The sequence below is a fragment of the Pseudophryne corroboree genome, chromosome 1 (genome assembly GCF_028390025.1).
Source record: "Pseudophryne corroboree isolate aPseCor3 chromosome 1, aPseCor3.hap2, whole genome shotgun sequence".
NCBI classification, from domain to species: Eukaryota; Metazoa; Chordata; class Amphibia; order Anura; family Myobatrachidae; genus Pseudophryne; species Pseudophryne corroboree.
In genome coordinates, this window is record NC_086444.1 from 590821641 (window position 1) to 590848931 (window position 27291).

Here is a 27291-nt window from a genome sequence, read left to right on the forward strand (position 1 = left end):
CATTTGGTCACCATTAGGAACGACAAGACTAACAACTTGATCGATAAATTACAGACACAGGTAGACGCCTACAAAAAAGAGATTACCGCATTCAAACGCAGCAAACTTTCCACTGTCACGTCTGATTATCAAAATCGCACAGTGTATAGGTGGCTGATTGGCGATTCTAGATCCAATAGACCACAAAGGCCCTATAGAACACGTAGACCAGGGCGTAGACAGCTTAACTTCAACGAAACTGGTTGCTCTGGATCGGCTTCTGAGACAGAATCCTCTGATAGCCGCCCACCACAAAGACCTTTTTTAGATCATACCACCACCGCCAGCCGACCTCCAGCCACAAATAGCGGAGACCGCACCCAAGGAAGGGGAGACACTTGGCGCAAATGCAGAGACAAGACCCTGAACTAGTTTTCAACTGATCTAGCAAGACCCTGGATGAGGCCACATTAAAACTTCTTTCCAGAGGCCTCTCATTTGTCCCCACGACTCCTCATAGCCAGTTTGACACCACAGTTGATATATATAAATTTGGCCGCAAGCTCAGACTACGGGAACACTTCCCCACAGATCTGGAGGCAGAAAACACACGTTTCCATAGGCCCTCTACATGCGATCCGACCTCCTCTAACCCTAGCATTAGGACCTTCACCCGGCTCGTGGAACATGATGCACATACACCTACGCCTCATAAACGCTTTGATAACTTGTCCAGCGCAGAACGTAAGGCCCTCGCTGCGCTAAAAAAAGACACCAGCATTGTCATTAGGCCAGCTGACAAGGGTGGTGCGGTGGTAGTGAAGGATTGGGATGACTACAACACAGAAAAAGTGAGACAGCTGACTGTTGACATGACCTATACCTGTCTCCAGAGTAACCCCATTCCAAACATAAAAACCAGGGTGGATGACCTACTGCGTATTGGGTTCCAATCACAGCATATCGACAAAAACACATATGAATTTCTGACTGTTGACTATCCGGTATGCCCCATTATTTACACCATCCCTAAGATTCACAAGACCCTCTCACATCCACCTGGCAGGCCAATCATTTCGGCCAGAAATTCGCTTCTACAACCACTTGCCATCTATATTGACACCTTCTTGCAACCCATAGTACAACTTAGCAGTAGCTATGTGCGAGATACTTCAGATTTCCTCCACAAATTGTCCACTGTACCTCAAAATTTGGACAACACCATGCTGGCGACAATGGATGTGTGTTCCTGATATACCATCATTCCTCACGAACAAGGCCTTCAAGCATTGGAAAGGGCCTTACAACAACAACCACCCATCGGACCACCAATAGAATTCCTTTTGGAACTAGCAAGTCTAGTCCTTAAACATAACCATTTTTTGTACCGAGGAAAGTATTATCTGCAACGAGAGGGGACAGCCATGGGATCGAACCTCGCACCGGCCTATGCCAACATATTTATGACTGAATATGAGCAATCCCACATCCTGCCCGTATATGGGACACAGATACTATTCTACAAACGATTTATAGATGATATTTTCCTATTGTGGAAAGGCCCTATGGAAACGTTTAATCAGATGATTAGTTCTTTGAATGGACTCGAAAACCCGGTCAAATTCACCTATCATAGTGATTCACGAAGCATCAACTTTTTGGACATCCCGGTCACTCTGGAGGGAGGCCGCATCAGTACGAGTCTATACAGAAAACCCACTGACAGAAACACTCTGCTACTCTCAAGCAGTCAACACCCACCGGCCTTAAAGAATAACCTCCCAGTCTCACAATTCCTCAGGGTGATGCGGAACAATTCTGAAAATGAGACTATGGAGAGCCAATTGTCTGAGATGACTACGCGATTTCTACAACGAGGCTACAAGAAGGCGACAATTGCAGCGTGTCTAATGAAAGCCAGGAACAAGTTTGCGGCACCTACAACCAACACACAGGGAACACCAACCACGAATCGGATGGTATTTACTACCACATACAGCAACCAATCCAACAATGTTAGCAGATCGATTTGCAAGCATTGGCCCATCCTCACAACAGACGACCATCTTAGATTGAAAAAAAGTGCTCCCCCTATGATGGCCTTCTGCAGAGCGGCAAACCTTAAACAACTACTGATGAGACCCCTGGCTGAACACAACACCTCCACGACATCAACATGGCTCCATGAATGACGCCCTGGGTGTTTCAGATGCACAGGGTGCACTACCTGCAGGGGTATGCTTATAGGATCCACCTTTCCTCATCCCCACTCTGGACGACCGATAGCGATCAAATATAGACTGCACTGTATGATGGACCATCTCATCTATATTCTAACCTGCCCATGTGGACTTTACTATGTCGGGATGACCTCCAGACGATTCCGTGATAGGATGGCCAACCACAGAACGTCAATTCACCAAGCAATCTCATCAGGGACTGCTACACTACCAGTAGCCCGGCATTTTATGATATCTCGACACCAAGTATCGGACCTCAGATCGAAGCTAATTGACTGGATCCCCCCACCACCTCGGGGGGGTGATCAAACCCTTTTGCTTAGAAAAAGGGAAAGCTCATGGATCTATAGACTGGACACTATTGCCCCCAGGGGCATGAATGAAAACAACCCGTTGTCCATCTTCTTGAAATAACTCTGAACCTTTATATGTATTCTGTTGATTAACCTAATCCATGTACCCCCTACCTCTTTAGATACATATAGTCTCAACCAGTGTGTATAGTTATCACTTTACTTTGCACAGTATTGTTCTATTGTTTATTTACACACGTGTGTTTTCTTTCTAGTGATCTCACAGGTCTCTGTATATACCGTTATATATATTAAATTTTTTGTGATATATATTTTTCTCTGACGTCCTAAGTGGATGCTGGGGACTCCGTCAGGACCATGGGGATTAGCGGCTCCGCAGGAGACAGGGCACAAAAGTAAAAGCTTTAGGATCAGGTGGTGTGCACTGGCTCCTCCCCCTATGACCCTCCTCCAAGCCTCAGTTAGATTTTTGTGCCCGGCCGAGAAGGGTGCAATCTAGGTGGCTCTCCTAAAGAGCTGCTTAGAGTAAAAGTTTGTTAGGTTTTTTATTTTCAGTGAGTCCTGCTGGCAACAGGCTCACTGCTACGAGGGACTTAGGGGAGAGAAGTGAACTCACCTGCGTGCAGGATGGATTGGCTTCTTAGCCTACTGGACACCATTAGCTCCAGAGGGAGTCGGAACACAGGTCTCACCCTGGGGTTCGTCCCGGAGCCGCGCCGCCGACCCCCCTTGCAGATGCCGAAAAGTGAAGGTCCAGAAACGGCGGCAGAAGACTCTTCAGTCTTCATAAGGTAGCGCACAGCACTGCAGCTGTGCGCCATTGTTGTCAGCACACTTCATAGCAGCGGTCACTGAGGGTGCAGGGCGCTGGGGGGGGGCGCCCTGGGCAGCAATGATAGTACCTTATTCTGGCTAAAAATACATCACATATAGCCCCTGGGGGCTATATGGATGTATTTAACCCCTGCCAGGTCTCAGAAAAACGGGAGAAGAAGCCCGCCGAAAAGGGGGCGGGGCCTATTCTCCTCAGCACACAGCGCCATTTTCCCTCACAGAAATGCTGGTGCGAAGGCTCCCAGGCTCTCCCCTGCACTGCACTACAGAAACAGGGTTAAAACAGAGAGGGGGGGCACTTATTTGGCGATATGTATATATATATTAAAATGCTATAAGGGAAAAACACTTATATAAAGGTTGTCCCTGTATAATTATAGCGTTTTTGGTGTGTGCTGGCAAACTCTCCCTCTGTCTCCCCAAAGGGCTAGTGGGGTCCTGTCCTCTATCAGAGCATTCCCTGTGTGTGTGCTGTGTGTCGGTACGTGTGTGTCGACATGTATGAGGACGATGTTGGTGAGTAGGCGGAGCAATTGCCTGAAATGGTGATGTCACTCTCTAGGGAGTCGACACCGGAATGGATGGCTTATTTAAGGAATTACGTGATAATGTCAACACGCTGCAAGGTCGGTTGACGACATGAGACGGCCGGCAAACAAATTAGTACCTGTCCAGGCGTCTCAAACACCGTCAGGGGCTGTAAAACGCTCATTTACCTCAGTCGGTCGACACAGACACAGACACTGACACTGACTCCAGTGTCGACGGTGAAGAAACAAACGTATTTTCCTTTAGGGCCACACGTTACATGTTAAGGGCAATGAAGGAGGTGTTACATATTTCTGATACTACAAGTACCACAAGAAGGGTATTATGTGGGGTGTGAAAAAACTACCTGTAGTTTTTCCTGAATCAGATAAATTAAATGAAGTGTGTGATGATGCGTGGGTTTCCCCCGATAGAAAATTATTGGCGGTATACCCTTTCCCGCCAGAAGTTAGGGCGCGTTGGGAAACACCCTTTAGGGTGGATAAGGCGCTCACACGCTTATCAAAACAAGTGGCGGTACCGTCTCCAGATAGGGCCGCCCTCAAGGAGCCAGCTGAGAGGCTGGAAAATATCCTAAAAAGGTATATACACACATACTGGTGTTATACTGCGACCAGCGATCGCCTCAGCCTGGATGTGCAGCGCTGGGGTGGCTTGGTCGGATTCCCTGACTGAAAATATTGATACCCTTGACAGGGACAGTATTTTATTGACTATAGAGCATTTAAAGGATGCATTTCTATATATGCGAGATGCACAGAGGGATATTTGCACTCTGGCATCAAGAGTAAGTGCGATGTCCATATCTGCCAGAAGATGTTTATGGACACGACAGTGGTCAGGTGATGCAGATTCCAAACGGCACATGGAAGTATTGCCGTATAAAGGGGAGGAGTTATTTGGGGTCGGTCCATCGGACCTGGTGGCCTCGGCAACAGCTGGAAAATCCACCTTTTTTACCCCAAATCACATCTCAGCAGAAAAAGACACCGTCTTTTCAGCCTCAGTCCTTTCGTCCCCATAAGGGCAAGCGGGCAAAAGGCCAGTCATATCTGCCCAGGGATAGAGGAAAGGGAAGAAGACTGCAGCAGGCAGCCCATTCCCAGGAACAGAAGCCCTCCACAGCTTCTGCCAAGTCCTCAGCATGACGCTGGGGCCGTATAAGCGGACTCAAGTGCGGTGGGGGGTCGTCTCAAGAGTTTCAGCGCGTAGTGGGCTCACTCGCGAGTGGACCCCTGGATCCTACAAGTAGTATCCCAGGGGTACAGACTGGAGATTCGAGACGTCTCCCCCTCGCAGGCTCCTGATGTCTGCTTTACCAACGTCTTCCTCCGACAGGGAGGCAGTATTGAAAACAATTCACAAGCTGTATTCCCAGCAGGTGATAATCAAAGTACCCCTCCTACAACAAGGAAAGGGGTATTATTCCACACTATATTGTGGTACTGAAGCCAGACGGCTCAGTGAGACCTATTCTAAATGGGAAATCTTTGAACACTTACATACAAAGGTTCAAATCAAGATGGAGTCACTCAGAGCAGTGATAGCGAACCAGGAAGAAGGGGACTATATGGTGTCCCTGGACATCAAGGATGCTTACCTCCATGTCCCAAATTGCCCTTCTCACCAAGGGTACCTCAGGTTCGTGGTACGGAACTGTCACTATCAGTTTCAGACGCTGCCGTTTGGATTGTCCACGGCACCCCGGGTCTTTACCAAAGTAATGGCCGAAATGATGATTCTTCTTCAAAGAAAAGGCGTCTTAATTATCCCTTACTTGGACGATCTCCTGATAAGGGCAAGGTCCAGAGAACAGTTGGAAGTCGGAGTAGCACTATCTCAAGTAGTTCTACGACAGCACGGGTGGATTCTAAATATCCAAAATCGCAGCCGTTTCCGACAACACGTCTGCTGTTCCTAGGGATGGTTCTGGACACAGTCCAGAAAAAGGTGTTTCTCCCGGAGGAGAAAGCCAGGGAGTTATCCGAGCTAGTCAGGAACCTCCTAAAACCAGTAAAAGTGTCAGTGCATCATTGCACAAGAGTCCTGGGAAAAATGGTGGCTTATTACGAAGCGATTCCATTCGGCAGATTCCACGCAAGAACTTTTCAGTGGGATCTGCTGGACAAATGGTCCGGATCGCATTTTCAGATGCATCAGCGGATAACCCTATCTCCAAGGACAAGGGTGTCTCTCCTGTGGTGGTTACAGAGTGCTCATCTTCTAGAGGGCCGCAGATTCGGCATTCAGGATTGGATGCTGGTGACCACGAAGGCCAGCCTGAGAGGCTGGGGAGCAGTCACACAGGGAAAAAATTTCCAGGGAGTGTGATCAAGTCTGGAGATTTTTCTCCACATAAATATACTGGAGCTAAGGGCAATTTACAATGCTCTAAGCTTAGCAAGACCTCTGCTTCAAGGTCAGCCGGTATTGATCCAGTGGGACAACATCACGGCAGTCGCCCACGTAAACAGACAGGGCGGCACAAGAAGCAGGAGGGCAATGGCAGAAACTGCAAGGATTTTTCGCTGGGCGGAAAATCATGTGATAGCACTGTCAGCAGTGTTCATTCCGGGAGTGGACAACTGGGAAGCAGACTTCCTCAGCAGGCACAACCTCCACCCGGGAGAGTGGGGACTTCATCGGGAAGTCTTCCACATGATTGTGAACCGTTGGAAACCAAAGGTGGACATGATGGCGTCCCGCCTGAACAAAAAACTGGACAAGTATTGCGCCAGGTCAAGAGACCCTCAGGCAATAGCTGTGGACGTTCTGGTAACACCGTGGGTGTACCAGTCGGTGTATGTCTTCCCTCCTCTGCTTCTCATACCCAAGGTATTGAGAATTATAAGACGTAGAGGAGTAAGAACTATACTCGTGGCTCCGGATTGGCCAAGAAGGACTTGGTACCCGGAACTTCAAGAGATGCTCACAGAGGACTCATGGCCTCTGCCGCTAAGAAGGGACTTGTTTCAGCAAGTACCATGTCTGTTCCAAGACTTACCGCGGCTGCGTTTGACGGCATGGCGGTTAAACGCCGGCTCCTAAGGGAAAAAGGCATTCCGGAAGAGGTCATTCCTACCCTGGTCAAAGCCAGGAAGGAGGTGACCGCACAACTTTTTCACCACATGTGGCGAAAATATGTTGCGTGGTGTGAGGCCAGGAAGGCCCCATGAAGAAATTTCAACTCGGTCGTTTCCTGCATTTCCTGCAAACAGGAGTGTCTATGGGCCTCAAATTGGGGTCCATTAAGGTTCAAATTTCGGCCCTGTCGATTTTCTTCCAGAAAGAAATTGGCTTCAGTTCCTGAAGTCCAGAAGTTTGTCAAGGGAGTACTGCATATACAACCCCCTTTTGTGCCTCCAGTGGCACTGTGGGATCTCAACGTAGTTCTGGGATTCCTAAAATCACATTGGTTTAAACCGCTCAAATCTGTGGATTTGAAATATCTCACAGGGAAAGTGACCATGCTGTTGGCCCTGGCCTCGGCCAGGCGAGTGTCAGAATTGGCGGCGTTTGTCTCAAAAAAGCCAATATCTGATTGTCCATTCGGACAGGGCAGAGCTGCGGACTCATCCCCAGTTTCTCCCTAAGGTGGTGTCAGTGTTTCACCCGAACCAGCTTATTGTGGTACCTGCGGCTACTAGGGACTTGGAGGACTCCAAGTTGCTAGATGTTGTCAGGGCCCTGAAAATATAGTTTCCAGGACGGCTGGAGTCAGGAAAACTGACTTGCTGTTATCCTGTATGCACCTAACAAACTGGGTGCTCTTGCTTCTAAGCAGACGATTGCTAGTTGGATGTGTAGTACAATTCAGCTTGCACATTCTGTGGCAGGCCTGCCACAGCCAAAATATGTAAATGCCCATTCCACAAGGAAGGTGGGCTCATCTTGGGCGGCTGCCCGAGGGGTCTCGGCTTTACAACTTTGCCGAGCTGATACTTGGTCAGGGGCACACCCTGACTGAGGAGGACCTGGAGTTCTCTCATTCGGTGCTGCAGAGTCATCCGCACTCTCCCGCCCGTTTGGGAGCTTTGGTATAATCCCCATGGTCCTGACGGAGTCCCCAGCATCCACTTAGGACGTCAGAGAAAATAAGAATTTACTTACCGATAATTCTATTTCTCGTAGTCCGTAGTGGATGCTGGGCGCCCATCCCAAGTGCGGATTGTCTGCAATACTTGTACATAGTTATTGTTACAAAAATCGGGTTATTATTGTTGTGAGCTATCTTTTCAGATGCTCCGCTGTTATCATGCTGTTAACTGGGTTCAGATCACAGGTTGTACAGTGTGATTGGTGTGGCTGGTATGAGTCTTACCCGGGATTCAAAATCCTTCCTTATTGTGTACGCTCGTCCGGGCACAGTATCCTAACTGAGGCTTGGAGGAGGGTCATAGGGGGAGGAGCCAGTGCACACCACCTGATCCTAAAGCTTTTACTTTTGTGCCCTGTCTCCTGCGGAGCCGCTAATCCCCATGGTCCTGACGGAGTCCCCAGCATCCACTACGGACTACGAGAAATAGAATTATCGGTAAGTAAATTCTTATTTTTTGTGATATATCTACTAGTAATGGGCAATCACAGGCAGGTTTCCATGGTTACGTGACTCACCTCCGTTATTTACCGGAAGTGACGTTTGCTATTCATGCATGCGTTCCACCCCCATCTCAATTTTCAACATCCGCCATTGGATTATGTTATATGTTATATGTAACTTTATCAACACCCAGGCAGGCGCATACATTATCTAACAATAAGCTCCCTGTAGCCACTTCGCTCGGTCCGTGACGCGGCTCACTTCCGGTCAATACCGGAAGTGACGTCAGCGGTCTACGATTGCGGTTCACCATCGCACTAACGCGATGGAAACCGCTGTGTTTAAAGTTAATAAGAGCATTATGCTCTTACACTGTGTCTTATAAGATATGTGTGCCACTGGATGTTTAATCTATGCCCGTATACTGCTCAGCATCGACACGCGGCTCACTTCCGGTACTGACTGGAAGTGACGCCTGCGGTTCACCGATGCATTCCACCCCGTCTCTGTCGCCGCTGGAGGCGAAACTAGCGCCTTTTTGTGGTATATAACAGGGGCCTGTGAGGCTGTCATCTGGTGCTCCAGTTTCCTACCATCTCTTTGACTTGTGCTGCAATGCTGAACCTGTTGATTGTGCTGCCTTAAACCTTGAAAAAGGTCCTGGTGTGGACCGAAACGTTGGACACGTCCTGGAAACTGTGAGATTGACTTTGAAATAAATGTGAACTTTTTGAATTATTTTGATACCCTAGTCTGGAGAGTGCTATCACTTCCACATAGTGGAGATACTGTATGTTATATATATATATATATATATATATATATATATATACATACACACACTGCCCAAAAAATAAAGGGAACACTTACACAACACAATGTAACTCCAAGTCAATCACACTTCTGTGAAATCAAACTGTCCACTTAGGAAGCAACACTGATTGACAATCAATTTCACATGCTGTTGTGCAAATGGAATAGACAACAGGTGGAAATTGTAAGCAATTAGCAAGACACCCCCAATAAAGGAGTTGTTCTGCAGGTGGTGACCACAGACCACTTCTAAGCTCCTATGCTTTCTCGCTGATCTTTTGGTCACTTTGAAAGCTGGCGGTGCTTTCACTCTAGTGGTAGCATGAGACGGAGTCTACAACCCACACAAGTGGCTCAGGTAGTGCAGCTCATCCAGGATGGCACATCAATGCGAGCTGTGGCAAGTAGGTTTGCTGTGTCTGTCAGCATAGTGTCCAGAGCATGGAGGCGCTACCAGGAGACAGGCCAGTACATCAGGAGACGTGGAGTAAGCCATAGGAAGGCAACAACCCAGCAGCAGGACCGCTACCTCCGCCTTTGTGTAAGGAGGAACAGGGGGAGCACTGCCAGAGCCCTGCAAAATGACCTCCAGCAAGCCACAAATGTGCATGTGTCTACTCAAACGATCAGAAACAGATTCCATGAGGGCCCGACGTCCACAGGTGGGGGTTGTGCTTACAGCCCAACACCGTGCAGGACGTTTGGCATATGCCAGAGAACACCAAGATTGGCAAATTCGCCACTGGCGCCCTGTGCTCTTCACAGATGAAAGCAGGTTCTCACTGAGCACATGTGACAGACGTGACAGAGTCTGGAGACGCCAAGGAGAACGTTCTGCTGCCTGCAACATCCTCCAGCATGACCGGTTTGGCAGTGGGTCAGTAATGGTGTGGGGTGGCATTTCTTTGGGGGGCCGCACAGCCCTCCATGTGCTCGCCAGAGGTAGCCTGACTGCCATTAGGTACCGAGATGAGATCCTCAGACCCCTTGTGAGACCATATGCTGGTGCGGTTGGCCCTGGGTTCCTCCTAATGCAAGACAATGCTAGACCTCATGTGGCTGGAGTGTGTCAGCAGTTCCTGCAAGATGAAGGCATTGATGCTATGGACTGGCCCGCCCGTTCCCCAGACCTGAATCCAATTGAGCACATCTGGGACATCATGTCTCGCTCCATCCACCAACGCCACGTTGCACCACAGACTGTCCAGGAGTTGGCGGATGCTTTAGTCCAGGTCTGGGAGGAGATCCCTCAGGAGACCATCCGCCACCTCATCAGGAGCATGCCCAAGCGTTGTAGGGAGGTCATACAGGCACGTGGAGGCCACACACACTACTGAGCCTCATTTTGACTTCTTTTAAGGACATTACATCAAAGTTGGATCAGCCTGTAGTGTGTTTTTCCACTTTAATTTTGAGTTTGACTCCAAATCCAGACCTCCATGGGTTAATATATTTGATTTCCATTGATAATTTTTGTGTGATTTTGTTGTCAGCACATTCAACTATGTAAAGAACAAAGTATTTAATAAGAATATTTCATTCATTCAGATCTAAGATGTGTTATTTTAGTGTTCCCTTTATTTTTTTGAGCAGTGTATATACATACAGTGGTCGAAGTGGAAATGTTGAAGTGGGGATATGGAAAAGTGAAGGTTGCAATTATGCTCGCACCTCCAGAAAAGGGGGTGTGGCCACTCAAATGGGGGCGTGTCCTTCAGTGTAGTAGGACCCCTTATACTATCTAGTACTGGCGCCCCATATAAAACACAGTATGAGCCGAAATTCAATTACAGCACACCGTATGACCCGAAATTCACATTACAGCACATGGTATGAACCGAAATTCACATTACAGCACACGGTATGAGCCAAAATTCACATTACAGCTCACCGTATGACCCGAAATTCATATTTTACCACACAGTATGAGCCGAAATTCACATTACAGCACACCGTATGACCCGAAATTCATATTTTACCACACGGTATGAGCCGAAATTCACATTAAAGCACACGATATGAGCCGAAATTCACATTACAGCACATGGTATGAGCCGAAATTCACATTACAGCACATGGTATGAGCCGAAATTCACATTACAGCACACGGTATGAGCCACAATTCACATTACAGCACACGGTATGAGCCGAAATTCACATTACAGCACACGCTATGACCCAAAATTCAGATTTTACCACACGTTATGAGCCGAAATTTACATTATAGCACACGGTATGACCCACAATTCAGGGACAGGGAGAGAGAGTGACAGCAGCGACTGAGAGAGGGACAGCAGGGACTGAGAGAGTGATAGCAGGGACATAGGGAAGCAGGGGAACATTACTTGATATGTGCAGCGGAGGTGCAGAAGGGACTGTGGTTGTCGGTGGAGGATGAGCCCATGGTCTGCGGGGGATGCGGCGGTACTAAGCTGTCCTTCGTCGCTGTGGCATTGATGTCCCTCTGACCACCGCCAGTTGTGGTCTGCGGTGGTCAGCTTTCAGTGGCGGTGCAGCGTGCGGCAGTGAGCGCTGGTCAGCAGTGGGTGGCGGGCGGCTGTGATATATATATATACATTTTTACATTTATTTTATTTTTCCCTGTCCCTGCAGTCCAAGTGATCTGGGGTGAGCTGCAGTCCAAGTGATCTTGCCCAGATCACTTGGACTGCAGCTCACCCCCAGATCACTAGGACTGCAACTCACCCCCAGATCAATTGGACTGCAGCTCACCCCCAGATCATCTGGGGGTGAGCTGCAGTCCAAGTGATCTGGGGGTGAGCTGGCCAGACACTTCCCACCCAACACAACTCACCCCCCGCACCCCCTCACCTGGGTGGTCCTGGGCCCCCAGTCCCGGTGGAAGCAGATGCTGCCGGAGATGCTGAGGGCAAGGAAGTAGAGGTACCAGCGCTGCCCGGCGCCGCCGCGCTGTCCCCAGCTCTGGTGCTCCCGTTGTCTCCGGAGCGCCGCTGCTGTAGGCAGCTCCAACATCGGGTCCCGCCGCTGCCGCTGCCCCCCCGCCGCGCTCCTGTAGTGGCAGGCAGCTCCACTGTAGCGCCGGTTCCCGCCGCAGCTTGACCTCAATGCCTATGGGGGATTGGACCAGCGGATCCAGTACTGGATCCGCTGTCCAATCACATCTGCCTCGCTGACAGGGGCGGGTTTCCCCTGTCAACGAGGCACTGGCATATGTGCCGCTTACCCCGCAGTTTTTTAATGGGCTTGGCCCTGCCCCCCTTTCTCTCTCATTCCAGTTGTTAACGGGAGGCACTGCTATCAGTGCCTCCCAAAGTGATTAAAAGATTTAAAATACTTAGCTTAATATAAAGAGATTACTTATGACACAGAATATGTGTCACAAGTATCTTCTTTATATTATTTTAATCATTAATGGCAGGGGAGGCACTGCCTCCCATAACTGCACGTCCCTGGCTCCTAGTAGTGCCAGATACACATATGCCCCTAGTAGTGCCAGATACACATAATAAATCCTCACAGTGCCAGATACACATAATATACCCTCACAGTGCCAGATACACATAATGTGCCCATGTGAAATTTCATGAAACATTTTAATAGCTAAAGGGATTGTTTACAGTACACCATAAGGGTGAGATGACTCGCAGCATCACCTGGGAGAGCGCCCCTAGCGGCGGCAGGGTGCATGCACAGCAGTAATCCGCCAGCAGCACGGAGCCCAGCGGCGGCGGCGTGTGACGTCCTGTGAGTGGCAGCAGCAGCAGCAGCAGCAAGAGTCAGGCGGCGAGTTCAGTAGTTGCCGAGTTGTTCTCTCCCCGCACTGTCTTGCCCGGAGACTGAGAGCAGCCGCAGCTGCTCACACACAGAGACACCTCTGCAAGAACAACTTTGCCGGCCCTCTCCCCTGCACGCCATCACTGTCACTGGGTAAGGAAACGCTTTCTGTACCACAGACACTACTACTCTGCTGCCAGCACTGCGTCCCCCATATCATTCTGAGCCAGGACCATATCTGGTCAAAATATTCGTTTGTCACCAAAGAGGGAACTGCGCGGCTTCCCTCTATAAATAGCATAGGACAGTGATCCATAGAGACCGGGCACTGCTGCACTCACTCCTCTCATTGTCTGCGCCCATACATTGTGCCAGCGCTGCCCGGGTGAGAAGAACGCGCGTTACTCCTGCTGCTGCCACTTCTGCCAGTCTCCTGCTGCCATCCTGACATTACTGCTCCTGCCGGGGCTCGGGCTGGCAGGAATGATGCTTCTATGTGGGAGTACCTGCTGCTGTCCCCAGCCTGCCGCTCACCTGGATGCCATTGCCTGACCACCCCCGGTAACTGTCCCCGGTCACACGGGCTGTAGCATGCGTTTAGCAATGTGGGTTATTGTAGCAGTAGCGCACATCGTCGCATGAGAGCCAGGGTAACCCATCATGGTCACTGAAAGCGGCCACAAATAGCACATTAGGTTTTCCAGTGTCCAAACTGCTGGAATGAAATGAAGAATTTAAAAAAAAAAAAGTTTCAATAATAGTGATATGATTTATTTATTATTGTCATCAAGTAAAAGGCATTTATAAGATACATATATTCTAAATGAACCCACACTGTTATGATGGATTGCCAGGAGTGCGTTTCCCCTGCTCTGGATAATAATACAGTCATTTCTTAATCGTTTTGCAGTTTGCATTTTGCAAAGGAATTAAACACAATTGCAACTGCTTGCTGTATGGATAGGGCAATTTTGAGAGGAAAAAAATAGCTGTGGATTAATTACACACATCGCCAAATGAGTTTCATAATAACACCGATGCATTAAATGCCATCGCTCCACCTATCAGGTACCTTCTGAATTTTTAGTCTGTCACTGCTGTTTGCATGGTACATTTTTACAATGCAGTGTGAAACGATGTGAGATGCAGCTATACGATTCCCTTTCTAGTGACATGCGACCCATAGAGCAGGGATTAGGACCAGTGGTTCTCAGACTGTACTTCATGGCACCCTGGGGTGCCGCAGGACACTTGCAGGGGCGCCTCAGGTTGGAGGTCCAGGACCAATTCAAACTACTGTTTTTATTGTCAATGCAATAGGCGAAACTAGTGCTTGTGGCTGTCAGTCATACAATATGTGGACACAGTAGCAAAGCTTGTCCCTCACCAAATAATTTTACCCTATAAACATCATTTACTTAATTTAATATTTTATTTTCACATTTCTCAATAAGAAACTTTTGGCCTAGGGATGCAGTGAAAAACATTCTGATACTCTAGGGTGCCGTGATTCCAGAAAGTTTGGGAACCACTGGACTAGGACAATAAGCAGCATTACTGGTGCATACTGCTTCTGCAACTACTCTTCTGACACAATGTTTCCCCAGTAGTAGTCAATCTGTATATACAGTACAAATAAATATGTACATGTAGTTTGTGTTGATGGGAAGCATTAGTAATTATTAGGGCTATACATGTGGTTTAAATGACCCCTATAGGTAGTCTTCACCATCATTATTAAGGGGAGTATTTATCGAAGCATGGAGAAAAAATAAATGGTGAGAAATAAAGCACTAACCAATCAGCTCTTGTCATTTTTGCAAACACAGCCTGTAACATTGACACTGATTGGGTAGTTCATTTTAGCTCTCTACTTTCCCTCTCTAATGCTTTAATAAGTACCCCCCTAAATGTTTTATGTTGCTTAAAATTAAATGAAGTGTATGGTAATCAAAATCCCATCTTCTGTTTATGCTCTGATATGATTACCCTTCTTTTCTATGTGATTTTTTTTATTTTTGCACAATATACCAAAGCTTTCATGATTTAGAGAACTGTACTATGATTTACCTATGCTTCTCATCTCTTCTAAAGATGATTCTTGCTCAGACAGTGTCACGCTTGGTCTATTTAAAGTATTTAAACATAATTGTTCTTTATTGGATATTTGGTGTTATTAGATTTTCCAAAATGAACTAAACATATTTCCTTCTGTATGCAAATATATTATATGTGTTAATAGATATTTTTTCTCATAGTTGTTGGAAGCATTGATTTATAAATTTTACCTCCTAGAACCTGATTGTGGTACCTTTGGGTGTGGTATGGAAGGTAGATAGTAACTAGGTCGACAGTGTCTAGGTCGACCACTATTGGTCGACAGTAACTAGGTCGACAGGGTCTCTAGGTTGACAGGGTCTTTAGGTCGACATGGTCTAGGTCGACAGGTCAAAAGGTCGACATGAGTTTTTTTTGTGTTTTTTTGGTGTTGTTTTCTTCGTATAGTGACCGGGAACCCCAATTAGTGCACCGTGTCCCCTCGCATGGCTCGCTTAGCTCGCCATGCTTCGGGCAAGGTGCCTCGCTTCACTTGGCACAGATTACCATTCCATTCGTAGTCCACGTGGATCGTTAAGTATGAAAAGGTTCAAAAAAAGAAAAAAATCATGAAAACCTCATGTCAACCTTTTGACCTGTCAACCTAGAACATGTTGACCTAGAGACCCTGTCGACCTAGAAACCTTGTCGACCTAGTTACTGTCGACCAATAGTGGTCGACCTAGTTACTGTCGACCTAGAGACTGGATCCCGGTACCTTTAAGGAGGCTGCTCCTTAATTTTGTATTATTAATTTTCAGATTATCACTTTGCCAGCCTAGAGCAGTGCTTAGAGCAGTGCCATGTTTAAGCTGCTTAGAGCAGTGCCATGTTTAAGCTGGTTTCCAGACTGTAGGTCGACGCTAATTAGGTTGACACCCATTAGGTCGACACCCATTGGTTAACAGTGGATAGGTTGACATTAAAAATAGGTCGACACTGACATTAGGTCGGCATGAACAAAGTTGACATGGAAAAAAGGTTGACATGAGTGTTACACTTTTTTTTATTTTTGGGACTTTTTCATACTTTACGATCCACGTGGACTACGATTTGGAACGGTAACCTGTGTTGAGCGCAGCGGTAGTGGGTGTCGGCCTGCAGTACCAGTCAAAAGTTTGGACACACCTTCTTATTCAATGGTTTTTATTTATTTTAATTATTTTCTACATTGTAGATTAAAACTGAAGACATCAAAACTATGAAAGAACACATGGAATTATGTTGTAAACAAAAAAGTGTTAAACAGATCAAAATATGTTTTATATTTTAGATTTCTTAAAGTAGCCCCCTTTTGCTTTGATGACAGCTTTGCGCACTCTTGGCATTCTCTCAATCAGCTTCATGAGGTAGTCTCCTGGAATGGTTTTCTAACAGTCTTGAAGAAGGCTCCCAGAGGTGCTGAGCACTTGTTGGCTGCTTTTCCTTCACTCTGCGGTCCAACTCATCCCAAACCATCTCAATTGGGTTTAGGGTGGGTGATTGTGGCGGCCAGGTCATCTGACGCAGTACTCCCATCACTTTCCTTCTTGGTCAAGTAGCCCTTACATAGCCTGGAGGTGTGTTTGGGGTCATTGTCTTGTTGAAAAACAAATGATGGTCCCAGTAAGTGCAAACCAGATGGGATGGTATGGCGCTGAAGAATGCTGTGGTAGCCATGCTGGTTAAGTGTGCCTTGAATTTTGAATAAATCACCAACAGTGTCACCAGCAAAGCACACCCACACCATCACACCTCCTCCTCCATGCTTCACAGTGGGAACCACGCATGCAGAAACCATCCGCTCACCTTCTCTGTGTCTCACAAAGGGCCTAATTCCGAGTTGATCGCAGCAGAAAACTTGTTAGCAGTTGGGCAAAACCATGTGCACTGCAGGGTGGGCAGATATAACGTGTAGAGAGAGTTAGATTTGGGCGGGGCGTGTTCAAACTGAAATCTAAATTGCAGTGTAAAAATAAAGCAGCCAGTATTTACCCTGCACAGAAACAAAATAACCCATCCACATTTAACTCTCTCTGCAAATGTTATATCTGCCACACCTGCAGTGCACATGGTTTTGCCCAACTTCTAAAAAGTTTTCTGCTGCGATCAACTCGGAATTACCCCCAAAGACACTGCGGTTGGAACCAAAAATCTCAAATTTGGACTCATCGGACCAAAATACAGATTTCCACTGGTCTAATGTCCATTCCTTGTGTTTCTTGGCCCAAACAATTCTCTTCTTCTTGTTGTTCATTCTCAGTAGTGGCTTCTTCGCTGCAATTCGACCATGAAGGCCTGATTCACGCAGTCTCCACTGAACAGTTGATGTTGAGATTTGTCTGCTACTTGAACTCTGTGCAGAATTTATGTGGGATCTAATCTGAGATGCTGTTAAGTAGCTGTTTCTGAGGCTGGTAACTCTAATGAACTAATCCTCTGCAGCAGAGGTTACTCATGGGCTTCCTTTCCTGGGGCGGTCCTCATGAGAGCCAGTTTCATCATAGCGTTTGATGGTTTTTGCAACTGCACTTGAGGATACATTCAAAGTTCTTGAAATTTTCCGTGTCAACTGACCTTCATGTCCTAAAGTAATGATGGACTGTCGTTTCTCTTTGCTGAGTTGAGTGGTTCGTGCCATAATATGGATTACAACAGTAGTCAAATAGGGGTGTCCACTGTGTACTAACCCTACATCTACACAACACAACTGATGGTCTCAAACACATTAAGAAGGCAAGTAATTCCACAGATTGACTCTTGACAAGGCACACCTGTTAATTCAAAACCATTCCAGGAGACTACCTCATGAAGCTGATTGAGAGAATGCCAAGAGTGTGCACAGCTGTCATCAAAAGGAGGCTACTTTGAGGAATATAAAATATAAAAAACATATTTTGATTTGTTTAACACTTTTTTGTTTACAACATAATTCTATATGTGTTCTTTCATAGTTTAGATGTCTTCAGTATTAATCTACAATGTAGAAAATAATTACAATAAATAAAAACCATTGAATAAGAAGGTGTGTCCAAACTTTTGACTGGTACTGTAATTGCTGTTGACCTTGAGTCCCATACCCGTTTAAGCTACCCTTGACAAGGTTAACAATCCAAAACATGTCACACTCCTACACTCCGATTTGTATGTGAAACATACCTCCCAACATGACCCTCTCCAGGAGGGACAGAATGCTCTGCTCCTGGACATCCCTCTTAATGTATGATTGCCGGCATCTCTGCTGAAATACCTTTCTTATCCATTAACCAGTTCAAAACAGGTGCCGGCAATCATGAATTAGGAGAAAAGTCCAGAAGCAGAGCATTGTGTCCCTCCTGGAGAGGGTCATGTTGGGAGGTATGTATGAAATAATACTACAATGGAAATCATGTGCACTCTCCTTCCCAGCTGTGCAAGCATAGTAATGTGTAGTAAGCGTATGCAATGTGGAAGTTTCACTATAACCTAGAAAAACGCTTTATAGGCTGTCCAGAAGGCAGATAAGACTAAGGCTATGTCATAAAGGAAAGCAATAAGCCTGGTGTTTGGTCTTATCTGCATTGTAAGCTCAACCAGTGTTTTAACTTTCATAAATAACATTACACCGTTTTTTTCTCTTAAATATGATTTTATGTGCTCTCCAGCTATGTCCATGATGAAGGCTGCATACAGATGTGTTCTCTTACATACTTGCTGCAGTCACACTAAACAGCCCTTCAAGTTGCGCCATGATGTGGCTGGACTCGGTAGCGCTGATCGTCTTTTTTGCATTTTTTTACGCGAAAATACGTCTTTGATGCAACATAATGCAATAAAATGTACAAGCAGCTTCTGCTGATTAAAAAGATTTGCGGCATGCCTATATTCTGTGTGTAATTGCGTCTGTATCTGCATCTAAGATGCAACGTTACAGTGTTTTCCAGGAAAAGTCGCAGTTACACACAGAACTGTATGTCGCATATAATTGTAATCAGCAGAAGCTGCTCGTACGTCCTAAGATGCATTTTTGCCCCCAAAAATCACATAAAAAGACGCTCTGCGCTACAGAGTCAAATGGCACTCACACGTTATGTGTAATGTGACCTATAGCACACAGAGCAAAGATGTAGGAGGACACATCTGTATGTGACATAAGCGCATGCTTATATAATTACCATCAGAAAATCTATAAGGGGCCTATTTTTCAATAAACACAAAGCTACAGGGCAAATTATCAATCTAACTTGCTACAATTAGCTATGCCAAACATCTTTGCTCCTGTCCCAGAACAGCTGCTCCAATAAACAGCTATCCTGGCAAAGTATAATATCTACACTTTCACCACTGACTGCCGGGCACACCCCTTTTCACCCTCCGGACCCACTTGCCACAGGTGGTAGCAGGCTAACAGCATATGAACATGACTCACTGCCGCTGTTAAGCCCTTGAAACTTTTAGGTTGTGAAACTTGATAAATAGGACAACTGCAACATCCCCATGTACACACTAGGCGACATAGTGCCTGGTTCCAACACATCATTCACTATATAGTCTAGTGTTTATGCATTATGTTGCTGCTGATGATGGATGCTTCCTTGTCGTCAGTGCCATTGCCCGCCGATGTGCAAGCATGGCCGGCGGCCGACATCGCCAGTGAGGGCATCCGGCAGCATTGTCCCCACTGTTGTTGGACCACGCTGCCGGATGCCCCCCCCCCCCCCCCCCAACACACCCACTGTCGCTCATCTCTGCATCATCGGTAACTGCAAATATGCTATGGGGCCCATTTATCAATATTTGCAGCATATTCCCAGAAAGCACCCACAATGGGCAGTGTGCAGTCGTGGTCAGCGGACAGCGCATGTGCAGAAGTTGCGCTCGAGGTTCAAACACATCACAGAGACAGCCTCCTTTTGGAGCCCTTGTCCCTGCAGGTGAAGATTATTACATGCCGCTGATATCAGTGGCGAATTTCCCAGTAGGCATGTGCCTAGGGGCGGCACCTGTTTGGGGGCAGCATTTGGATGCTTGTGTTGCTGCTGTCAGCCCAAAAAGTACCAGTAACTGTAAAATATTTCCACTGTACTGTACCATATGCCATCTTGAATGGCTGGTAAACGGGTAGAACATGCCCATACTGCCCTTGTAAGCTGTCGTACTTAGTAAATATGTGTACATAATAAAAAAAAAAAATCATAGTAGCTATTAGCTTTCTTTTATTTTATTAAATTGCCTATTTTCAAATGAGGGCTAATAACCAATCAATAAAAATAATAAAAATAGGCAGGCGGGGGTCAGCCATTACTGTTGTTCCTAGGCGCGCCCTCACCCCTAAATCCACCCGTGTCTGATATAATATTGCTAATAACGCACCCAGATCACATGCTAAAGCGATTATTGATAAATGGGCCCCTATATGTGTTTGTTCACTATCTTTTTGTGTGCTCAGTAATAGTTGACTTGGTTTAAGCAATGACTGAGTGCTAGACATGATCAGAATGGACACACAGTTAACACAACATTGCTATTCTATATTATGGGGCAAGCATTCAGCAATGAGCTCTCTCACTTTATTAAAAAAACTAAGCACATTAATAGCGTAATTTTGTCCATCAGTGCATTTAGAGCTAGGCAGTTGTAAATGATTAAAATCCACAGTAGATGGTGGTAGCTAGTGTTCAGGGGCGCCGACAGCTGTGCCGGGCCCAGATAATGGGAGTGGGGAGCGTGGCCAATGCAGGGAGGTGTGGCCAGCCCCCCTTCCTACTAAATATTAAAAATATTTAATGTGCAGCCGCGAGTCAGGCACACTTGCTGGACAGAGGGGGCGCTGGCACAGAGCCGGCCCTAGGCATAGGCTAACTATGCAAATTCCTAGGGCATTTGGCATGCCTAGCGGCACAAGCAGCTTCTGCTGATTAAAATGATATGCAGCATGCCTATATTCTGTGTGTGACTGTGGACATTAATAGTGTGTGTCATATGTGTAAGGGGCATTACTGTGTGAGATTATGTGTATAAATGCAATGCTAATGTGTTGCATTATGTGTATAAGGTAACATATAGAAAGGGCACTACTGTGTGGTCTAATGTGAATAAAGAGCAATATGTTGTGGTGTAATGTGAATAACGAGTAATACTGTGTGATGTAATGTGAATAAGGGGCACTACTGTGAGGAGTAACGTACATAAGGTAAAGTGGTACTACTGTGTGATGTAACATGAATAAGGGACACTATGGTATGATCAAATGTGAATAAAGTTGCAGTACTGTGTGGCGTAATTTGAATTGGGGGTACTATTGTGTGGCCATGCCTCTTCCTAGCAAGAACGCGCCCCTTTTTCGGCTGTGCGCCGATTGTGTGCACTGTTCCTATTTAAAATATAGGAGGTAGGAGCACCAAAATTAGGACTGCTATCGGTGAGGGGTGATGGTGCTGGGAAAGAGTGCAGGGTCAGAGGCGGAACTAGGGGGCACCAGCCAAAATCTTGCCTAGGGCAAGGGCATTGGTTAGGACCGGCTCTGCGCTGGCATAAGGACAGGCAGTGGGCAGGCGGCGAGGCTGGATGCAATCGATCACCACCCGCATATAAGGGAGAGAGAGCAGTGACTGTCTCTCTCCCTAGCGCAGCACACAGCAGCGTGTGGAGTCACTCCTCCGTTTCCCCACCCAAAGTTGCTGCTGCTGGGGAGGGGCCACAGGAACCGGTTCTCCCCCCCCCCCCCCCCCCCGCCGGGCCCCTCCAACATGCTTCCTAAGCTCCTATAACAATTTCAGAGTCATGAACTTTAATATCATGTTTGACATTACAATACCGACATAGATAAAATGCTAGAACTAATATTACTACTGTGTCGGCATTCTGTAGTCAACAGTACACTGTTGACGTTCTGACTAACGGAACCCTTCTACTGCACACTGACTATACATTATATATGGCCCATGATGCTTCTCCACATAATTTGCTGACAAAGGGCCTAATTCAGACCTGGTCGCACGCAGGCTATTTTTGCACTGCTACGACCAGGTAATCTCCGCCTACAGAGGAGGGGGTAAGGGCTTTGCAGGGGTGTGATGGCCTGTGCAGTGAGCTGCACAAACAAAAGTTTGTACAGTTTCTGCACAGGCCAGGACTTACTCAGACGCTGCGAAGATCCTTGCTGTAGCTGACATTAGGATCCCTCCCTGGAAACGTCCGGGCCCACCTGCGTTTTCCAGGACACTCCCAGAAAATGGTGAGTTGACACCCCCGGACAGCCTCTTCTTGCGAATGCTTTCTTTGTTCTTTCCGTTGCTGCATGCCAAATCTAGTGATATCACTTATTTCACTGCTGGGTGAAATGAGCACCCCCTCGCCCCACTCAGCTCAGCATGATGTGTGCTGAGCGAGGGGGTGCTCATTTCACCCAGCACCCAACACATCGCACTGAGCTGAGTGGGGGAGAGATGTGTGCTGAGCGGTCTGTACTAGATTGCTCAGCACACATTTCTCCCCGTGTGCACGGGGTTTTAGCTAGAGATGTGCGACGGGCACTTTTCGTGTTTTGGTTTTGGCTCTGGTTCTAATTCCCCGCTCGTGTTTTGGTTTTGGATTGGTTTTGCCAAAACCACCCTTTCGCGTTTTGGTTTTGGATGATTTTTGAAAAAAACAAAAATGGCTAAAATCACAGAATTTGGGGTAATTTTGATCCTACTGTATTATTAACCTCAATAACATTCATTTCCACTCATTTCCAGTCTATTCTGAACACCTCCCACCTCACAATATTGTTTTTAGGCAAAAAGGTTGTACCGAGGTGGCTGTATGACTAAGTTAAGCGACACAAGTGTGCGGCACAAACACCTGGCCCATCTAGGAGGGGCACTGCAGTTGCAGACAGGATGGCACTTAAAAAAACTAGTCCCCAAACAGCACATGATGCAAAGAAGAAAAAGAGGTGCACCGAGGTTGCTGTATGACTAAGCTAAGCGACACAAGTGTGCGGCACAAACACCTGGCCCATCTAGGAGTGGCACTGCAGTGTCAGACAGGATGGCATACATAAAAAAAGGCCCCAAACAGCACGTCATGCAAAGATGTAAAAGAGGTGCAATGAGGTAGCTGTATGACTAAGCTAAGCGACACAAACAATTGGCCCATCTAGGAGAGGCACTGCAGTGTTAGATAGGATGGCACTTTAAAAAAACTAGGCCCCAAACAGCACATGATGCAAAGAAGAAAAAGAGGTGTAATGAGGTGGCTGTATGACTAAGCTAAGCGGCACAAACAATTGGTCCATCTAGGAGTGGCATTGCAGTGTCAGACAGGATGGCACTTAAAAAAAAAATAGTACCCAAACAGCACATCATGCCAAGAAGTAAAAGAGGGCAATGAGATAGCTGTATGACTAAGCATAGTGACACAAGTGTGCGGCACAAACACCTGACCCATCTAGGGTTGGCACTGCAGTCCCACTGCACTAATGGTGGATACCGGATGCACGTCTAACACCAGCATAGTTGTAATCAGTAATCCGCTTCGCAACAGGGTATATATATATACGGCAGTATCACTGGAATTATATGGCAGTACCACTGGAATTATACGGCAGGATCACTGGAATTATATGGCAGGATCACTGGATTTATATGCCAGTACCACTAGAATTATACGCCAGGATCACTGGAATTATACGGAAGTACCACTGGAATTATATGGCAGGATCACTGGATTTATATGCCAGTACCACTGGAATTATAAGGCAGGATCACTGGATTTATATGCCAGTACCACTAGAATTATACGCCAGGATCACTGGAATTATACGGCAGTACCACTGGAATTATATGGCAGGATCACTGGATTTATACGCCAGTACCACTGGAATTATACGGCAGGATCACTGGAAATATACAGCAGTACCACTGGACTTATATGGCAGTGCCACTGGACATATACGGCAGTATCACTGGACTGGATTTATACGCCAGTTCCACTGGAATTATACGTCATGATCACTGGAATTATGCGGCAGTATCACTGGACTTATATGGCAGTACCACTGGACACATACAGCAGTTTCACTGGACTGGACTTATACGCCAGTACCACTGGAATTATATGGCAGGATCACTGGATTTATACGCCAGTAGCACTGGAACTATACGTCAGGATCACTGGAATTATACGGCAGGATCATTGGATTTGTACGCCAGTACCGCTGGAATTATACGTCAGGATCACTGGAGTTATACAGCAGGATCACTGGATTTATACGGCAGTAGCACTGGACATATACGGCAGTATCACTGGACTGGATTTATACGCCATACCACTGGAATTATACTGCAGGATCACTGGAATTATACGGCAGGATCACTGGATTTATACGGCAGTATCAATGGACATATACGGCAGTATCACTGGACATATACGGCAGTACCACTGGACATATACAGCAGCACAGGGACACCACCACTGGACTAATGCAGGACATCACAGCACCCCTGCAATGGACTGGACTTATACAGCAGCCCTGGACATATGGCAGCAGAGGACACCACCACTGTAACTGGACTGATGCAGCACAATACACCACCACTGTACTGATGCAGCACAACACAACACCACTGGACTAGACTTATACAGCAGCACTGGACATATGGCAGCAGAGGACACCACCATTGTGACTGGACTGATGCAGCACAGGACACCACCACTGAGCTGATGCAGCACAACACAACACCACTGGACTAGACTTATACAGCAGCACTGGACATATGGCAGCAGAAGTCACAACCACTGTGACTGGACTGATGCAGCACAAGACACTAACACTGTACTGCTGCAGCACAACACAGCACCACTGGACTGGACTTATACAGCAGCACTGGACATATGGCAGCAGAGGACACCACCACTGTGACTGGACTGATGCAGCACAATACACCACCACTGAGCTGATGCAGCACAACACAACACCACTGGACTAGACTTATACAGCAGCACTGGACATATGGCAGCAGAGGACACCACCACTGTGACTGGACTGATGCAGCACAAGACACTACCACTGTACTGATGCAGGACAACACAGCACCACTGCAATGGACTGGATTTATAAGCAGCACTGGACATATGGCAGCAGAGGACACCACCACTGTGACTGGACTGATGAAGCACAATACACCACCACTGAATTGATGCAGCACAACACAGCACCACTGGACTGGACTTATACAGCAGCACTGGACATATGGCAGCAGAGGACACCACCACTGTGACTGGACTGATGCAGCACAATACACCACCACTGAGCTGATGCAGCACAACACAGCACCACTGGACTGGACTTATACAGCAGCACTGGACATATGGCAGCAGAGGACACAACCATTGTGACTGGACTGATGCAGCACAAGACATTAACACTGAACTGATGCAGGACACTGAGGATGGAGACACGTCCTCTCTCTACACTCTCCAGTGCTGGAGTGAAAATGGCGGCAATGCGCGGCTCCTTATATGGAATCCAAACCCCGCGAGAATCCGACAGCTGGATGATGACTTTTTGCCTCGTTCTGGTTTCCGAGTCAGGCGGGAAAACCCGAGCCTGACTCGGATCCGGGCATGGGTAGTGAAGTTCAGGGGGGTTCGGTTCTTTGAGAACCGAACCCGCTCATCTCTAGTTTTAGCCCTTTACTGTTTAATATAACAAATTTTTATATCAATTTTAGCTTTTGAGAAGTGCAAATAAAATGCTGGTAAAATGCAGCTACCAATCTATGTAATCACAGGTACAAGAGACAATCATATATTATATGAACTTAGGGTCTAATTCAGACCTGATCGCTGTTATGCGAAATCGCAAAGCAGCTGATTATCGAATGACTGCGCATGCATGCGGATCATAATGCGCAGGCACGAGGCCAAACTGCTAAAAACTCTTGCGTCATTTTTGATCGCTAGGTGTATGCAGATTGATTGACAGGAAGCAAACGTAACTGCCCATTTTCTGTGAGTGTCAGGAAAAACGCAGGCGTGCCCAAGCATTTTCAGGGAGGGTGTGTGACTTCAGCGCTGGTCCCGATCAGCCTGTTCTCTTCACACTGTAGGAGTAAGTCCTGGGATTCACACAGACTGCACACACTGGAAAAATGATTTGATGGTGAGTGAGTAGCGAACGGATTTGCAGCTGATCGGGGTTTGCAAAGCTTTTCGCTCAGCGTACGTAGACTTGCACGTCGCGGCTTTTCACTCTGGCTGGGCGGCGTCTATCCGATCGCAAACCTTCGCAATTTCGCAGAGGTGCGATCAGGTCTGAATTAGGCCCTTAATTGAAGTGCTGAAGCATGTCTACATTAGGGCTCTCGGAGGTACATTCTTCATTGAGTTTAAGTAATCATATTTGCAATGCCTGTCAGTTATTCTATGTCCACCAATGCAGATAACAGTGATCATAGCATAAGCTAGGCATTCCCAACCTCTGTCCTCGGTCCTCAAGGCACACTAACAGTGCAGGTTTTAGTGATATCCAGGCTTCAGCACAGATGGTTAAATCAATAATCAATATAACTGAGGGACTAAGTCACCTGTGCTCAAGCATGGATATCACTAAAACCTGGACTGTTAGTGTGCCTTGTGGACCGAGGTTGGGAATGCCTGGTCTATAAGCAAATGGAAAGCATTGTTGTGTACAAGTCCTTTGGGTGTATGCTTTCTGTTCACCTTGCTTTTCATGAAGTAGAATTGCACCTCACACATGATCTTAACTAGGCATCAATTCCAAAGACTTTTCACCTGATTCTTTGGGCTAATGCAGCATGCACAACCAAAAGTATATAGAAAAATATAGTATCAGAAGTATTCATCACATCTGCCAAACTATCCATTTATTCGGGAAAAGGAACTATACCATGGCACTGATAACTCAAAGAGGGATCTGTTCAATTTGTCAGCTGTCGGGATCCCGGCGGTCTGGATAACGACGCCGGAATGTTGACAATACCTCCAGCTTGAATCCCGGGAAACAGGACTATTCCCACTCGCACCCGCAAGAGGAGTCTTTGGCTAGCCCCGCTGCCGGCATTCTGGCGGGCAGGATGCCGCTTTTGGGATATGGACAGCCGACATCTTTCCCGCTGGTAATTCATACTGATTACCTCTAATAATAGTTAAGTTAAAATCATGTGAATTGGTTTGGGGATTTTATTTGATTATTGGCCTTTGT

The 27291-nt window shown here is 46.8% G+C and overlaps 1 protein-coding gene across 2 annotated transcripts in view; it reads left to right on the forward strand.

The window, feature by feature from the left end:
* Positions 1–13009: 13009 nt before the first annotated feature.
* TMOD1 (tropomodulin 1) overlaps positions 13010–27291 on the forward strand; it is a 154920-nt gene continuing 140638 nt past the window's right edge. Inside the window, exon 1 of one of the 2 annotated variants that reach the window (XM_063914239.1) lies at positions 13010–13178. The gene's annotated coding sequence lies outside the window, so the exon portion shown is untranslated. Of the gene's footprint in view, positions 13179–13243; positions 13587–27291 lie in introns of those variants that run through there. The other variant, XM_063914238.1, reaches the window with a different exon arrangement.